At 54.3% G+C, this 20352-nt stretch overlaps 1 protein-coding gene across 2 annotated transcripts in view; it reads right to left on the bottom strand.

Annotated features, from left to right (window-relative positions):
* vit (vitrin) overlaps positions 1-7244 on the bottom strand; it is a 75751-nt gene extending 68507 nt beyond the window's left edge. For both annotated transcript variants that reach the window (XM_070884842.1, XM_070884843.1), the window contains exon 1: positions 7074-7244. The gene's annotated coding sequence lies outside the window, so the exon portion shown is untranslated. The remainder of the gene's footprint in view (positions 1-7073) is intronic.
* Between the last annotated feature and the right edge of the window lie 13108 nt (positions 7245-20352).

Here is a 20352-nt window from a genome sequence, read left to right as displayed (position 1 = left end):
GGAACATAAAAACCGACTGCAAAAGTTTCTACAAGTACATAAAAAGAAAAAGATTATTGAAGACAAATGTAGGTCCTTTACAGACAGAAATGGGAGAATTTGTAATGGGGAACAAGGAAATGGCAGAACAATTAAATAAATACTTCGGTTCTGTCTTCACGGAAGAGGACACAAATAATGTCCCAGAAATGCTCGGGAACCAGGGGTCTAGTGAGCAAGAGGAATTAAAGGAAATGGTTATTAGTAAGAAAATAGTGCCAGCGAAACTAATGGGACTGAAGGCAGATAAATCCCCAGGGTCTGATGATCTGCATCCCAGAGTACTAAAAGAGGTAGCCATGGAAATAGTGGATGCATTGGTTGTCATCTTCCAAAATTCTACAAATTATGGAACCGTTCCTGCAGATTGGAGGGTGGAAAATGTAACCCCACTATTTAAAAAAGGAGGGAGAGAAAACAGGGAACTACAGACCAGTTAGCCTGACATCAGTAGTGTTAGACTATGGCCTATTATTAAGGATATGATAATGGCACACTTAGATAATATTAACAGGATTAGACAAAGTCAACATGGATTTATGAAAGGAAAATCATGTTTGACAAACCTACTGGAGTTTTTTGAGGATGTAACTGATAGAATAGATAAGGGAGAACCAGTGAATGTAGTGTATTTGGATTTTCAGAAGGCCTTTGATAAAGACCCACATAAGAGTTTAGTGTGCAAAATTAAAGCACATAGGATTGGGGGTAATGTACTGGCATGGATTGAAAATTGGTTAACTGACAGGAAACAGAAAGTAGGAATAAACGGGTCATTTTTGGGGTGGCGGGCACTGACTAGTGGGGTACCACAGGGATCAGTGCTTGGGCCCCAGCTATTCACAATATATATAAATGATTTGGATGAGGGAACCAAATATAATATTTCCAAGTTTGCTGATGACACAAAACTAGGTGGGATTGTGAGTTGTGAGGAGGATGCAAAGACGCTGCAAGGTGATTTGGATAGGTTGAGTGAGTGGGCAAACACATGGCAGATGTTGTATAATGTGGATAAATGTGAAGTTATCCACTTTGGTAGGAAAAACAAAGACAAAGTATTATTTAAATGGTGATAGCTTGGGAAGTGTGGATGTACAGAGGGACCTGGGTGTCCTTGTACACCAGTCATTGAAAACAAACATGCAGCTGCAGCAAGCAGTTAGGAAGGCAAGTGGTATGTTGGCCTTCATTGCAAGAGGATTTGAGTACAGGAGCAAGGATGTTTTACTACAGTTATACAGGGCCTTGGTGATACTGCACCTGGAGTATTGTGTGCAGTTTTGGTCTCCTTACCTAAGAAAAGATATACTTGTCATAGAGGGAGTGCAGCGAAGGTTCACCAGACTGATTCCTGGGATGGCAGGACTGTCGTATGAGGAGAGATTGGGTCGACTAGGCCTGTATTCACTAGAGTTTAGAAGAATAAGAGGGGATTATGTTAAAACGTATAAAATTCTGACTGGGTTGGATAGACTGGATGCGGGGAGGATGTTTCCCCGGTGCTGGGAAGTCTAGAACAAGGGGTCACAGTCTCAGGATACGGGGTAGGAAATTTAGGACCGAGCTGAGGAGAAATGTTTTCACTCAGAGGGTGGTGAACCTGTGGAATTCTCTACCACAGAAGGCTGCTGTGTTTCTGACAAGTCACTGAATATATTTAAGAAGGAGATAGATAGATTGCTAGACACAAAAAGCATCAAGGGGTATGGGGAGAAAGTGAGAATATGGTGTTGAGAGAGAGGATCAGCCATGATCATATTGAATGGTGGTGCAGGCTCGAAGGGCCAAATGGCCTACTACTGCTCCTATTTTCTATGTTTCTAAACTCTAAGAATAGGAATAGACTTGATGTTGTGTGGTTCTTCCCAGAGAGTAGTGAGCCTCTGGAATACGTTGACGGCTGGTAGGGTGGGCACTGACTCTCTGCCTTCAAGAGGTTCCTGACTGGAGCAGAGATCTCATCAGATAGAAGGTGAGTGCCTTTACGGATAAAACTTGGTCCGTGTGGGTTGAAGATGGAGACTGTGCTTCAGCCCAGGACAGGACGAAGGAACTGAGATAAGACTGAAGTCACACTTGGGTTTTCAAAGTACAAAAGGGCTGAAAGAGGAAAAGACAAAGGAGAAGCTTGATCAATAGGAGTGACCTTTATAGTGTTTCTCTCAGTTCATTTCACCACCTCAGGATGTTCCAAGCACTTTACAGCCAATGAAGTACTTTTGAAGTGGTCACTGTTGTAAGGTAGGAAACACAGCAGCCAATTTGCACACAGCAAACTCCCACAAAGAGCTTTGTGATAATGACCAGATAATCTGTTTTAGTGATGCTAGTTAAGGGATACCAGGGAGAATTCTCCTGCTCTTCAAATAGTGCTGTGGGATCTTTTACATCCACCTGAGAGGGCAGACGGGGCCTCGGTTTAGCATCTCATCTGAAAGACAATGCAGCGTTCCCGCAGTACTGCACTGGAAATGTCAGCCGAGATTTTATGCTCAGGTCTCTGGTGTGGGGCTTGAACCTATGACCTCTTGACTCAGAGACAGGAGCGCTACCCACTGAGCCAGGGCTGAAACATGTCTTTGTATGGCAGAGGAAAGAAAGAAAGACTTGGATTTATATAGCGCCTTTCACGATCACCAGATGTCGCAAAACGCTTTACAGCCAATGAAGTACTTTTGGAGTGTAGTCACTGTTGTAATGTGGGAAATGCGGCAGCCAATTTGCACACACAGCAAGCTCCCACAAACAGCAATGTGATAATGACCAGATAAACTGGTAACTGTATGTAAACATTGTAACTGTGTAAGACTTGCCACCAGAGGGTGCAACTGTTGGAGGCCAAGGGTCACCTGCACACTTCGTGCAAGGTTGTCTGCCATGCTGCTTGGGCACTCTGGAGTTGTATTAAAGAGACTAAGGTCACATCAGTTTTAGCTCACAGTACTCAGTCTTGTGGAGTTCTTCCATACTTAACAATTGGCGACGAGAAACAGATTACGAACTTTCACGCGGTCATGAAAGTTGGTATTTTAGAGAGATTTGTAGAGGGTGATGATTGGGAAGCCTTTGTTGAGCGTCTTGGCCAGTACTTCGTGGCCAATGAGCTGGATGGGGGCGATACAGCGATCAAGCGCTGGGCGATTCTCCTCACCGTGTGTGGGTCCACAATATACGGCTTCATCAAGAATCTGCCAGCACCGGAGAAACCAGCGGAGAAGACATATACAGAGTTGTGTACGCTGGTTCGGGAACACGTCAAGCCGAAGGAGAGCGTCTTAATGACCAGGTATCGCTTCTACACGCACCACCGCTCCGAGGGCCAGGACGTGGCAAGTTATGCCGCCGACCTGAGACGCCTTGCGGGAACTTGCGAATTTGCTGGATTCTGTGGGGGAATGCAGCGGGATTTTTGTTGTGCTTGGCATCGGCCACGAGGTCATTCTTCTTAAGCTGCTGTCCGCCGAATCCCTAGACTTGAGCAAGGCCATCACGATAGCCCAGGCATTCATATTCACGAGCGATAATACCAGACAGATATCTTCCCAGCATCGAAGCTCACCGGCAAGTACTGTGCATAAAATAACGTCGCTAGCAGGCAGAACTGCATATGGCAGGGCCTACACGTCTGCAGCTTCAAGACCTAGGATGATCCACCAACACACACCCAACCAGCAATCGACCTCGCTGTCAATCAAGAGGATGAACCCACCATTCCCAACAGTCCTGTCAGACCAGCCGTGCCCCAATGCAGCAATGGTCTGACGATCTCACCCATGCCAGAGTTTGAACTCAGATGATCAACCAGGGAGTGTAGGGCCCCGGCTCGTCTCAAATTGTAAATAATTTGTATCAAAGACTTTGGGGGGAATGATGTTATGTATGTAAACATTGTAACTGTTTAAGACTTGCCACCAGAGGGCGCAACTGTTGGAGGCCCAAGGGTCACCTGTACACCTCGTATAAAAGGTTGTCTGCCATGTTGCTTGGGCACTCTGGAGTTGTATTAAAGAGACTAAGGTCACATCAGTTTTAGCTCACAGTACGCAGTCTTGTGGAGTTCTTCTATACTTAACAGTATTGTTGATTGAGGGATAAATATTGGCCCCAGGAATAACTCCCCTGCTCTTCTTCGAAATAGTGGCATGGGATCATTTACATTCACCTAAGGGAGCAGACAGGGCCTCAGTTTAACGTCTCATCTGAAAGACAGTTCCTCCAACAGTGCAGCACTTCTTCAGCACTGCACTGGAGTTTCAGCCTAGATTTTTGTGCTCCAGTCCCTGGAGTGGGACTTGAACCCACAACCTTCTGACTCAGAGGCAAGTGGGCTGCCCACTGAGCCACGGCTGACAACTTAAAGAAAGAGAGGACCAGGTATGCAAGGGAATCTCATGAGTCCTACCCCGCTAGCAGGTAGCAGGCATCTTGCCATTAAACGGCCAACTGAGCCTGTGCCTGAGGTGTACCATGTGATTCCTGACGACCTCCAAGAACAGTCTACCAGTAGCAGCGGAGATCATCGCTGTCCTCAACATTATGCCACAGCGATCTTCCATAGGAACAGGAGGAGGCCATTCAGCCCCTTGAGCCAGTTGTGCTATTCTATTATCTAGAGGTCGATCTGTATCTTAACTCCATTTACCCATCTATGATTCATATTCCTTGATAACCTGACCTAACAAATTTGAATCTGAAAGCTCCAATTGACCCCCAACATTCACAGCCTTTAGGGGGAGAGTTCGAGATTTCCACCACCCTTTGTGTGAAGAAGTGCTTCAAGACATCACTCCTGAATGGCCTGGCTCTAATTTTAAGGCTATGCCCCCTTGTTCTTGCCTCCCCCACCAGAGGAAATAGTTTCTCTCGATCTACCTTGGGAATCCTTTGCCATTTGCTCACTGGAGCTGTGGCAGAGGTTGGCCTCTCTGTGTTGCTCCATTAAGGAGGATGTCAAAGCTTTGGGTTCCCACACACCTCAACAAGAACCAACTTCCGACCTCCCACCACAGGCAGGACCAGAGGAAAGCGGAGGGCTGCAAAAATATTATTAAGAAGTGATCTATACTCAACAAGGTATAACTTATCCTTGGGAAACCCCAACTCCAACTCAATATACAGACGATGTAATTCAGCAAACAAAACAATTTCACACATTTCAAACCAGTGCCTCTTCATCAAGAGTGCCAGAATGAAAAGACACAAAATCTCAATACAACAACAACTTGCATTTATAAAGCACCTTTATCGTTGAAGAACATCTCAAGGTGCTTCACAGGAACATAAACAAGACACAATTTGACACCGGCCACATAAGGAGATATTAGGACAGGTGATGGAGGTTGGTTTTAAGGAGCATCTTAAAAGGAGAGAGAGGAAGAGAGGTTTAGGGAGGGAATTCCAGAGCTTAGGGCCCAGGCAGCTGAAGGCACGGCCGCCAATGGAGGAGCGATTAAAATCGGGGAAGTTCATGAGGCCAGAATTGGAGGAGCGCAGAGATCTCAGGGAGTACTAGGGCTGGACGAGGGTTACAGAAAGCCTCGAGAAACTTCTTGGGATAGTTCGGAAATACATTTGCAGAATACATGGAACCAAGAGTAAATGATGATACACAGAATAATGAAGATATCACAGTCCATCTGACTGCTCCCAAAACTGACAGCTATGTGGATAGCCCCTTGCCCAGTGCTGGCTCTGCCATTAGATTCTACTATCAGGGAATGCTGCTTAGTTACTGCTGCTGACTGCTTCTGATTTCTTTGCATGACTTTTGGGGGCGTGGCTCTATAAAACTTGTCTTTTTCACCAGCTGCGACTAACTTTTGAATTCTCGCATAAATACTTTGTCAGCTTATTTTTTTTTTTGCACCATATAATTTTCATGCTGGCAGTCACAAGTTTGAGTTTACTTTGCGTTTTTTTTAATTTTATTTTCACAAACAGCTGCACGTAGTTTAAAGTCATGTTACAGGAAGATGAAGAGGTTGAAACGCTGTCCAGACCACAGCCGGGATGGTTCCGCTCTCGGGTGCAATACCTGCTGTGCCCAGAGTGCGGCGCATCTTTACCTAGGCTAACTCAACATCCAAGTTCAATCATTCCTAAACTTGCAATAAAATGCAAAACTCAAGGCGATTTTATTCGTGTTTGTACTGGTTAAGCATACTCAGGTCGCTCCCAGAGTTTATATAGATATATGTATTTCTCTCTCCCTGATATACTGCTACACATTTTCCTCAACAGACATAATAGACAAGAAAACAGCTACTGACCCCCTCAGTCACCCACACTGGGCATATACATCACACACAAATACACTAATACAACAATACACACCGGCACAGAAATACACAGAGACACATAAATACACAGAGATAAAGACACAGGAATACACATACGGAGACACACAGAAACACAGCGGCACACACATGGTGACAGACACACACACACACACACACACACAGAAAAACAGACACACACACAGACACAGAAAAACAGATATACACACAGACACAGACACAAACAGACACAGAAAAACAAACTCAGAAAAACAGACACAGACTCAGACACAGAAAAACAAACACAGAAAAACAGACACAGGCACACACACACACACACACAAAAACAGACACACACACAAACACAGACACACACAAAAACAGACACAGACACACACACACACACAGACACACACAGAAAAACAGACACACTCACACAGAGACACAGAGAAGCACAGATGTACACAGAAAGCAACTCAGACACCAGGTGTGTGACTTGATGTTTGAGTTGCTGGAACCAAACAGTGTGAAATGTTCTCTCCCGATCACTCGCTGACTGCGGGGCTCAGGTAGATTCGGGGAGAACGGTCAATGCGATAAACCCAGGACGCAAGAGTCCTTCTATTTCCCACACTGTTTGATGGATTGTGCTTGAGCGAAAGTCTGTGTAACAGGTTAAACACATCGATCGGCGGCTCAATGCGAAACGAACAGAAGCAGAGAATGAGAATATAAAGAGGATGAAGCGACACTCACCGGCCAGTGTCCTGGGTTGTGAGAGTGCGATGCCCCCGGACCCTGTCCACATGATCACATCCCCGGCTCAGCTCGGCACGGCCCGGGGCTACACAGACTCCCTGCTCTGAGCTGGGGAAGGTTGGCAGCTCGGAGAGTGAGTGAGTGACTGGGCACAGGGAGAGCCAAGAAGGGGGAGAGGGGCGGGCTGCAGGACTGCCTCCACACACCCTGAAACCCAGGGACCGCACTGAGCACAGCCCTCCGGCTCCGGGACCGCACCGGGACTAGTAACACCGGGACCGCACCGGGACCAGTGACACCGGGACTAGTGACACTGGGACTAACACCGGGACTAGTGACACCGGGACCGCACCAGGACCAGTGACACTGGGACTAACACCGGGACTAGTGACACCGGGACCGCACCGGGACCGCACCGGGACTAGTGACACCGGGACCGCACCGGGACCAGTGACACCGGGACTAACACCGGGACTAGTGACACCGGGACCGCACCGGGACTAGTGACACCGGGACTAGTGACACCGGGACCGCACCGGGACTAGTGACACTGGGACTAACACCGGGACCGCACCGGGACTAGTGACACCGGGACTAGTGACACCGGGACCGCACCGGGACCAGTGACACCGGGACTAACACCGGGACTAGTGACACCGGGACCGCACCGGGACTAGTGACACCGGGACCAGTGACACCGGGACTAACACCGGGACTAGTGACACCGGGACTAGTAACACTGGGACTAACACCGGGACTAGTGACACCGGGACCGCACCGGGACTAGTGACACCGGGACTAACACTGGGACCGCACCGGGACTAGTGACACCGGGACCGCACCGGGACTAGTGACACCGGGACTAACACCGGGACTAGTGACACCGGGACTAGTGACACTGGGACTAACACCGGGACTAGTGACACCGGGACCGCACCGGGACTAGTAACACCGGGACTAACACCGGGACTAGTGACACTGGGACCACACCGGGACTAGTGACACCGGGACTAGTGACACTGGGACTAACACCGGGACTAGTGACACCGGGACTAACACCGGGACTAGTGACACTGGGACTAACACCGGGACTAGTGACACTGGGACTAACACCGGGACTAGTGACACTGGGACTAACACCGGGACTAGTGACACCGGGACTAACACCGGGACTAGTGACACTGGGACTAACACCGGGACTAGTGACACTGGGACTAACACCGGGACTAGTGACACTGGGACTAACACCGGGACCGCACCGGGACTAGTGACACCGGGACTAGTGACACCGGGACTGCACCGGGACCAGTGACACCGGGACTAACACCGGGACTAGTGACACCGGGACTGCACCGGGACTAGTGACACCGGGACTAGTGACACCGGGACCGCACCGGGACTAGTGACACTGGGACTAACACCGGGACCGCACCGGGACTAGTGACACCGGGACTAGTGACACCGGGACCGCACCGGGACCAGTGACACCGGGACTAACACCGGGACTAGTGACACCGGGACCGCACCGGGACTAGTGACACCGGGACCAGTGACACCGGGACTAACACCGGGACTAGTGACACCGGGACTAGTGACACTGGGACTAACACCGGGACTAGTGACACCGGGACCGCACCGGGACTAGTGACACCGGGACTAACACTGGGACCGCACCGGGACTAGTGACACCGGGACCGCACCGGGACTAGTGACACCGGGACTAACACCGGGACCGCACCGGGACTAGTGACACCGGGACCGCACCGGGACTAGTGACACCGGGACTAGTGACACTGGGACCGCACCGGGACTAACACCGGGACCGCACCGGGACTAGTGACACTGGGACTAGTGACATCGGGACCGCACCGGGACTAGTGACACCGGGATCACCGACACCGGGAACGCACCGGGACTAACACCGGGACTAGTGACACCGGGACCGCACCGGGACTAGTGACACCGGGACTAACACCGGGACTAGTGACACCGGGACTAACACCGGGACTAGTGACACCGGGACTAACACCGAGACTAGTGACACTGGGACTAACACCGGGACTAGTGACACCGGGACCGCACCGGGACCGCACCGGGACTAGTGACACCGGGACTAGTGACACCGGGACCGCACCGGGACCAGTGACACCGGGACTAACACCGGGACTAGTGACACCGGGACCGCACCGGGACTAGTGACACCGGGACTAGTGACACCGGGACCGCACCGGGACTAGTGACACTGGGACTAACACCGGGACCGCACCGGGACTAGTGACACCGGGACTAGTGACACCGGGACCGCACCGGGACCAGTGACACCGGGACTAACACCGGGACTAGTGACACCGGGACCGCACCGGGACTAGTGACACCGGGACCAGTGACACCGGGACTAACACCGGGACTAGTGACACCGGGACTAGTAACACTGGGACTAACACCGGGACTAGTGACACCGGGACCGCACCGGGACTAGTGACACCGGGACTAACACTGGGACCGCACCGGGACTAGTGACACCGGGACCGCACCGGGACTAGTGACACCGGGACTAACACCGGGACTAGTGACACCGGGACTAGTGACACTGGGACTAACACCGGGACTAGTGACACCGGGACCGCACCGGGACTAGTAACACCGGGACTAACACCGGGACTAGTGACACTGGGACCACACCGGGACTAGTGACACCGGGACTAGTGACACTGGGACTAACACCGGGACTAGTGACACCGGGACTAACACCGGGACTAGTGACACTGGGACTAACACCGGGACTAGTGACACTGGGACTAACACCGGGACTAGTGACACTGGGACTAACACCGGGACCGCACCGGGACTAGTGACACCGGGACTAGTGACACCGGGACCGCACCGGGACCAGTGACACCGGGACTAACACCGGGACTAGTGACACCGGGACTGCACCGGGACTAGTGACACCGGGACTAGTGACACCGGGACCGCACCGGGACTAGTGACACTGGGACTAACACCGGGACCGCACCGGGACTAGTGACACCGGGACTAGTGACACCGGGACCGCACCGGGACCAGTGACACCGGGACTAACACCGGGACTAGTGACACCGGGACCGCACCGGGACTAGTGACACCGGGACCAGTGACACCGGGACTAACACCGGGACTAGTGACACCGGGACTAGTGACACTGGGACTAACACCGGGACTAGTGACACCGGGACCGCACCGGGACTAGTGACACCGGGACTAACACTGGGACCGCACCGGGACTAGTGACACCGGGACCGCACCGGGACTAGTGACACCGGGACTAACACCGGGACCGCACCGGGACTAGTGACACCGGGACCGCACCGGGACTAGTGACACCGGGACTAGTGACACTGGGACCGCACCGGGACTAACACTGGGACCGCACCGGGACTAGTGACACTGGGACTAGTGACACCGGGACCGCACCGGGACTAGTGACACCGGGATCACCGACACCGGGAACGCACCGGGACTAACACCGGGACTAGTGACACCGGGACCGCACCGGGACTAGTGACACCGGGACTAACACCGGGACTAGTGACACCGGGACTAACACCGGGACCGCACCGAGACTAGTGACACCGCGACTAACACCGGGACTGCACTGGGACTAGTGACACCGGGACTAGTGACCGGGACTAGTGACACCGGGACCGCACCGGGACCAGTGACACCGTGACTAACACCGGGACTAGTGACACCGGGACCGCACCGGGACTAGTGACACCGGGACCAGTGACACCGGGACTAACACCGGGACTAGTGACACCGGGACTAGTGACACTGGGACTAACACCGGGACTAGTGACACCGGGACCGCACCGGGACTAGTGACACCGGGACTAACACTGGGACCGCACCGGGACTAGTGACACCGGGACCGCACCGGGACTAGTGACACCGGGACTAACACCGGGACTAGTGACACCGGGACTAGTGACACTGGGACTAACACCGGGACTAGTGACACCGGGACCGCACCGGGACTAGTAACACCGGGACTAACACCGGGACTAGTGACACTGGGACCACACCGGGACTAGTGACACCGGGACTAGTGACACTGGGACTAACACCGGGACTAGTGACACCGGGACTAACACCGGGACTAGTGACACTGGGACTAACACCGGGACTAGTGACACTGGGACTAACACCGGGACTAGTGACACTGGGACTAACACCGGGACCGCACCGGGACTAGTGACACCGGGACTAGTGACACCGGGACTGCACCGGGACCAGTGACACCGGGACTAACACCGGGACTAGTGACACCGGGACTGCACCGGGACTAGTGACACCGGGACTAGTGACACCGGGACCGCACCGGGACTAGTGACACTGGGACTAACACCGGGACCGCACCGGGACTAGTGACACCGGGACTAGTGACACCGGGACCGCACCGGGACCAGTGACACCGGGACTAACACCGGGACTAGTGACACCGGGACCGCACCGGGACTAGTGACACCGGGACCAGTGACACCGGGACTAACACCGGGACTAGTGACACCGGGACTAGTGACACTGGGACTAACACCGGGACTAGTGACACCGGGACCGCACCGGGACTAGTGACACCGGGACTAACACTGGGACCGCACCGGGACTAGTGACACCGGGACCGCACCGGGACTAGTGACACCGGGACTAACACCGGGACCGCACCGGGACTAGTGACACCGGGACCGCACCGGGACTAGTGACACCGGGACTAGTGACACTGGGACCGCACCGGGACTAACACCGGGACCGCACCGGGACTAGTGACACTGGGACTAGTGACACCGGGACCGCACCGGGATTAGTGACACCGGGATCACCGACACCGGGAACGCACCGGGACTAACACCGGGACTAGTGACACCGGGACCGCACCGGGACTAGTGACACCGGGACTAACACCGGGACTAGTGACACCGGGACTAACACCGGGACCGCACCGAGACTAGTGACACCGCGACTAACACCGGGACTGCACTGGGACTAGTGACACCGGGACTAGTGACCGGGACTAGTGACACCGGGACCGCACCGGGACTAGTGACACTGGGACTAGTGACACCGGGTCCGCACCGGGACTAGTAACACCGGGACTAGTGACACCGGGACCGCACCGGGACTAGTGACACCGGGACTAGTGACACCGGGACCGCACCGGGACCGGGACCGCACCGGGACTAGTGACACCGGGACTAACACCGGGACTAGTGACACCGGGACTAGTGACACCGGGACCGCACCGGGACCGCACCGGGACTAGTGACACCGGGACTAGTGACACTGGGACTAGTGACACCGGGACCGCACCGGGACTAGTGACACCGGGACTAGTGACACCGGGACCGCACCGGTACTAGTAACACCGGGACCGCACCGGGAGTAGTGACACCGGGACCGCACCGGGACTAGTGACACCGGGACCGCACCGGGACCGCACCGGGACTAACACCGGGACTAGTGACAGCGGGACTAGTGACACCGGGACCGCACCGGGACTAGTGACACCGGGACCGCACCGGGACTAGTGATACCGGGACTAGTGACACCGGGACCGCACCGGGACTAGTGACACCGGGACTAGTGACACCAGGACTAACACCGGGACTAGTGACACCGGGACTAACACCGGGACTAGTGACACCGGGACTAGTGACACCAGGACTAACACCGGGACTAACGGGACCAGTGACACCGGGACTAGTAACACCGGGACTATTGACACCGGGACTAACGGAACCAGTGACACCGGGACTAGTGACACCGGGACTAACACCGGGACTAGTGACACCGGGATCACCGACACCGGGACCGCACCGGGACTAGTGACACTGGGACTAGTGACACCGGGACCGCATCGGGACTGACATTGGGACCAGTGACACCGGGACCGCAACGGGACTAGTGACACTGGGACTAGTGACACCAGGACTAACACCGGGACTAGTGACACCGGGACTAACGGGACCAGTGACACCGGGACCGCACCGGGACTAGTAACACTGGGACTAACGGGACCAGTGACACCGGGACTAGTAACACCGGGACTAGTGACACCGGGACTAACGGGACCAGTGACACCGGGACTAGTAACACCGGGACTAGTGACACCGGGACTAACGGGACCAGTGACACCGGGACTAGTGACACCGGGACCGCACCGGGACTAGTGACACCGGGACTAACAGGACCAGTAACACCAGGACTCGTGACACCGGGACTAATGACACCGGGACCGCACCGGGACTAGTAACACCGGGGCTAACGGGACCAGTAACACCGGGGCTAGTGACACCGGGACTAACGGGACCACTGACACCGGGACTAGCGACACCGGGACTAACACCGGGACTAACTGGACCAGTGACACTGGGACTAGTGACACTGGGGCTAGTGACACCGGGACTAACGGGACCAGTAACACCGGGACTAGTGACACCGGGGCTAGTGACACCGGGACTAGTGACACCGGGACCGCACCGGGACTAGTGACACCGGGACTAACAGGACCAGTAACACCAGGACTCGTGACACCGGGACTAGTGACACCGGGACCGCACCGGGACTAGTAACACCGGGGCTAACGGGACCAGTAACACCGGGGCTAGTGACACCGGGACTAACGGGACCACTGACACCGGGACTAGCGACACCGGGACTAACACCGGGACCGCACCGGGACTAGTAACACCGGGGCTAACGGGACCAGTAACACCGGGGCTAGTGACACCGGGACTAACGGGACCACTGACACCGGGACTAGCGACACCGGGACTAACACCGGGACCAGTGACACCGGGACTAGCGACACCGGGACTAACACCGGGACTAACTGGACCAGTGACACTGGGACTAGTGACACTAGGGCTAGTGACACCGGGACTAACGGGACCAGTAACACCGAGACTAGTGACACCGGGGCTAGTGACACCGGGACTAGTGACACCGGGACTAACACCGGGACTAGTGACACCGGGGCTAGTGACACCGGGACTAACACCGGGACTAGTGACACCGGGGCTAGTGACACCGGGACTAGTGACACCGGGACTAACACCAGGACTAGTGACACCGGGGCTAGTGACACCAGGACTCGTGACACCGGGACTAACGGGATCAGTAACACCGGGACTAGTTACACCGGGACTAACGGGACCAGTGACACCGGGACTAGTGATACCGGGACTAGTGACACCGGGACTAACACCGGGACCAGTGACACCGGGACTAGTGACACCGGGACTAGTGACATCGGGACTAACACTGGGACTAATGGGACCAGTAACACCGGGACTAGTGACACCGGGACTAACACCAGGACTAACGGGACCAGTGACACCGGGACTAGTGACACCGGGACTAGTGATAACGGGACTAACACCAGGACTAATGGGACCAGTAACACCGGGACTTGTGATACCGGGACTAACGGGACCAGTGACACCGGGACTAGTGACACCGGGACTTGTGATACCGGGACTAACGGGACCAGTGACACCGGGACTTGTGATACCGGGACTAACGGGACCAGTAACACCGGGACTAGTGACACCGGGACTAACGGGACCACTGACACCGGGACTAGCGACACCGGGACTAACACCGGGACCAGTGACACCGGGATTAGTAACACCGGGACTAACACCGGGACTAACTGGACCAGTGACACCGGGACTAGTGACACTGGGGCTAGTGACACCGGGACTAACGAGACCAGTAACACCGGGACTAGTGACACCGGGGCTAGTGACACCGGGACTAACGGGACCAGTGACACCTGGACTAGTGACACCGGGACTAACGGGACCAGTGACACTGGGACTAACACCGGGACTAGTGACACCGGGACTAGTGACACCGGGACTAACACTGGGACCAGTGACACTGGGACTAGTGACACCGGGACTAACACTGGGACCAGTGACACTGGGACTAGTGACACCGGGACTAACACTGGGACCAGTGACACTGGGACTAGTGACACCGGGACTAACACTGGGACCAGTGACACTGGGACTAGTGACACCGGGACTAACACCGGTACTAATGGCACCAGTAACACCGGGACTAGTGACACCGGGATTAATGGGACCAGTAACACCGGGACTAGTGATACCGGGACTAACACCAGGACTAATGGGACCAGTAACACCGGGACTAGTGACACCGGGACTAACACTGGGACTAATGGGACCAGTGACACCGGGACTAGTGACACCGGGACTAACACCAGGACTAATGGGACCAGTAACACCGGGACTAGTGACACCGGGACTAACACCAGGACTAATGGGACCAGTAACACCAGGACTAGTGACACCGGGGCTAGTGACAACGGGACTAACGGGACCAGTAACACCTGGACTAGTGACACCGGGACTAACGGGACCAGTGACACCGGGACTAGTGACACCGGGACTAACGGGACCAGTGACACTGGGACTAACACCGGGACCAGTGACACCGGGACTAGTGACACCGGGACTAGTGACACCGGGACTAACACTGGGACCAGTGACACTGGGACTAGTGACACCGGGACTAACACTGGGACCAGTGACACTGGGACTAGTGACACCGGGACTAACACCGGGACTAATGGCACCAGTAACACCGGGACTAGTGACACCGGGATTAATGGGACCAGTAACACCGGGACTAGTGATACCGGGACTAACACCAGGACTAATGGGACCAGTAACACCGGGACTAGTGACACCGGGACTAACACCGGGACTAATGGGACCAGTAACACCGGGACTAACGGGACCAGTAACACCGGGACTAGTGACACCGGGACTAACACCGGGACTAATGGGACCAGTAACACCGGGACTAGTGACACCGGGACTAACACCGGGACTAATGGGACCAGTAACACTGGGACTAACGGGACCAGTAACACCGGGACTAGTGACACCGGGACTAACACCGGGACTAATGGGACCAGTAACACCGGGACTAGTGACACCGGGACTAACACCGGGACTAATGGGACCAGTAACACCGGGACTAGTGACACCGGGACTAACACCAGGACTAATGGGACCAGTGACACCGGGACTAGTGACACTGGGACTAACACAAGGACTAACGGGACCAGTGACACCGGGACTCGTGACACCGGGACTCGTGACACCGGGACTAGTGACACTGGGACTAGTGACACCGGGACTAACGGGACCAGTAACACCAGGACTAGTGACACCGTGACTAACACCAGGACTAACTGGACAAGTGACACCGGGACTGGTGACACCGGGACTAACGGGACCAGTAACACCGGGACCAGTGACACCGGGACTAGTGACACCAGGACTAGTAACACTGGGACTAACACCAGGACTAACGGGACCAGTGAACCGGGGCTAATGACACCGGGACTAACGGGACCAGTAACACCGGGACTAATGGGACCAGTAACACCGGGACTAGTGACACCGGGACTAACACCGGGACTAATGGGACCAGTGACACCGGGACCAGTGACACCGGGACTAGTAACACCGGGACTAGTGATACCGGGACTAACACCGGGACTAACGGGACCAGTGACACCGGGGATAATGACACTGGGACTAACGGGACCAGTAACACCGGGACTAGTAACACCGGGACTAGTTACACCGGGACTAACGGCACCAGTAACACCGGGACTAGTAACACCGGGACTAGTGACACCGGGACTAGTAACACCGGGACTAACGGGACCAGTAACACCGGGACTAGTAACACTGGGACTAGTGACACCGGGACTAACGGGACCAGTAACACCGGGACTAGTGACACCGGGACTAACGGGACCAGTAACACCGGGACTAGTAACACTGGGACTAACGGGACCAGTAACACCGGGACTAGTAACACCGGGACTAGTGACACCGGGACTAACGGGACCAGTAACACCGGGACTAGTAACACCGGGACTAACGGGACCAGTAACACCGGGACTAGTGACACCGGGACTAACACCGGGACTAATGGGACCAGTAACACTGGGACTAACGGGACCAGTAACACCGGGACTAGTGACACCGGGACTAACACCGGGACTAATGGGACCAGTAACACCGGGACTAGTGACACCGGGACTAACACCGGGACTAATGGGACCAGTAACACCGGGACTAGTGACACCGGGACTAACACCAGGACTAATGGGACCAGTGACACCGGGACTAGTGACACTGGGACTAACACAAGGACTAACGGGACCAGTGACACCGGGACTCGTGACACCGGGACTCGTGAAACCGGGACTAGTGACACTGGGACTAGTGACACCGGGACTAACGGGACCAGTAACACCAGGACTAGTGACACCGTGACTAACACCAGGACTAACGGGACAAGTGACACCGGGACTGGTGACACCGGGACTAACGGGACCAGTAACACCGGGACCAGTGACACCGGGACTAGTGACACCAGGACTAGTAACACCGGGACTAACACCAGGACTAACGGGACCAGTGAACCGGGGCTAATGACACCGGGACTAACGGGACCAGTAACACCGGGACTAATGGGACCAGTAACACCGGGACTAGTGACACCGGGACTAACACCGGGACTAATGGGACCAGTGACACCGGGACCAGTGACACCGGGACTAGTAACACCGGGACTAGTGATACCGGGACTAACGGGACCAGTGACACCGGGACTAGTAACACCGGGACTAGTGACACCGGGACTAACACCGGGACTAACGGGACCAGTGACACCGGGGATAATGACACTGGGACTAACGGGACCAGTAACACCGGGACTAGTAACACCGGGACTAGTTACACCGGGACTAACGGGACCAGTAACACCGGGACTAGTAACACCGGGACTAGTGACACCGGGACTAGTAACACCGGGACTAACGGGACCAGTAACACCGGGACTAGTAACACTGGGACTAGTGACACCGGGACTAACGGGACCAGTAACACCGGGACTAGTGACACCGGGACTAACGGGACCAGTAACACCGGGACTAGTAACACTGGGACTAACGGGACCAGTAACACCGGGACTAGTAACACCGGGACTAGTGACACCGGGACTAACGGGACCAGTAACACCGGGACTAGTAACACCGGGACTAGTGACACCGGGACTAACGGGACCAGTAACACCGGGACTAGTGACACCGGGACTAACGGGACCAGTAACACCGGGACTAGTAACACCGGGACTAGTGACACCGGGACTAACACCGGGACTAACGGGACCAGTAACACCGGGACTAGTAACACCGGGACTAGTGACACCGGGACTAACGGGACCACTGACACCGGGACTAGTAACACCGGGACTAGTGACACCGGGACTAACGGGACCAGTAACACCGGGACTAGTGACACCGGGACTAACACCGGGACTAACGGGACCAGTGACACCGGGACTAGTGACACCGGGACTAGTGACACCGGGACTAACGGGACCACTGACACCGGGACTAGTGACACCGGGACTAACGGGACCAGTAACACCGGGACTAGTGACACCGGGACTAACACCGGGACTAACGGGACCAGTAACACCGGGACTAGTGACACCGGGACTAACGGGACCAGTAACACCGGGACTAGTGACACCGGGACTAACACCGGGACTAACGGGACCACTGACACCGGGACTAGTGACACCGGGACTAACACCGGGACTAACGGGACCACTGACACCGGGACTAGTAACACTGGGACTAGTGACACCGGGACTAACGGGACCACTGACACCGGGACTAGTGACACCGGGACTAACAGTCACTGGAACTACTGACACCGGGACCAGAATGATACCGGGGCTAAAAGGGTGCACCAGACTGATTGCCGGGATGGCAGGACTGACATATGAGGAGAGACTGGATCGACTGGGCCAGTATTCACTGGAGTTTAGAAGGCTGAGAGGGAATTTCATAGAAACATATAAAATTCTGACGGGACTGGACAGGTTAGATGCGGGAAGAATGTTCCCGATGTTGGGAAGTTCAGAACCAGGGGACATAGTCTAAGGATAAGGCGTAGGCCATTTAGGACTGAGATGAGGAGAAATTTCTTCACTCAGAGAGTTGTTAACCTGTGGAATTCCCTGCCGCAGAGAATTGTTGATGTCAGTTCATTGGATATATTCACGAGGGAGTTAGATATGGCCCTTACGGCTAAAGGGATCAAGGGGTATGGAGAGAAAGCAGGAAAGGGGTACTGAGGGAATGATCAGCCATGGTCTTATTGAATGGTGGTGCAGGCTCGAAGGGCCGAATGGCCTACTCCTGCACCTATTTTCTATGTTTCTATGTTTCTAAATTCTGAGGATAGCTTGCACAGACTGGGCTTGTCTTCCCTCGAGTTTAGAAGATTAAGGGGCGATCTAATTGAGGTGTTTGAGATGATTGAAGTTGATGATAGGGTAGATTGAGAGAAACTATTTCCTCTGGTGGGGGGAGTTCAGAACAAGGGGACATAACCTTAACATTAGAGCCAGGCCGTTCAGGGGTGATGTCAGGAAGCACTTCTTCACACAGAAGGCAGTGGGAATCTGGAACTCTCTGCCCCCCACCAAAAAGCTGTTGAGGCTAGCGGTCAATTGAAACATTCGAAACTGAGGTCGATAGATTTTTGTTGGGTAAGGGTTCATAGAAATTTACAGCACGGAAGGAGGCCATTTCAGCCCACCATGTCTGCCCACACTGCCCTCGGCTAATAAAGGCAAGCATTCCGTATGTCTTCTGAACCACCTTATCTACCTGACCAGCCTAATCCCACTTTCCAGCTCTGGGTCCGTAGTCCTGTAGGTTACAGCACTTCAAGTGCACATCCAAGTACTTTTTAAATGTGGTAAGGGTTTCTGCCTCTACCACCCTTTCAGACAGTGAGTTCCAGACCCCCACCAGCATCTGGGTGAAAAAATTCCCCACAAATCCCATCTAAAACTTCTATCAATTACTTTAAATCTATGCCCCCTGGTTATTGATCCCTCTGCTAAGGAAAATACGCCCTTCCTATCCACTCTATCTAGGCCCCTCATAATTTTATACACCTCAATGAGGTCTCCCCTCAGCCTCCCCTGTTCCATAGAAAACAGACCCAGCCTATCCAATCCTCATAGCTAAGATTCTCCACTCCCGGCAACATCCTCGTAAATCTCCTGTCCCCTCTCCCGTGCAATCACATATTTCCTGTAATATGGCGAAAGAACTGCACGCACTAATCCAGCTGTGGCCTAACTAGTGTTTTATATAGTTCAA

Source organism: Pristiophorus japonicus, chromosome 7, assembly GCF_044704955.1.
Source record: "Pristiophorus japonicus isolate sPriJap1 chromosome 7, sPriJap1.hap1, whole genome shotgun sequence".
NCBI classification, from domain to species: Eukaryota; Metazoa; Chordata; class Chondrichthyes; family Pristiophoridae; genus Pristiophorus; species Pristiophorus japonicus.
The sequence above is the reverse complement of the archived record's forward strand: the minus strand, read 5'-3'. Positions and strand labels throughout refer to the sequence as shown.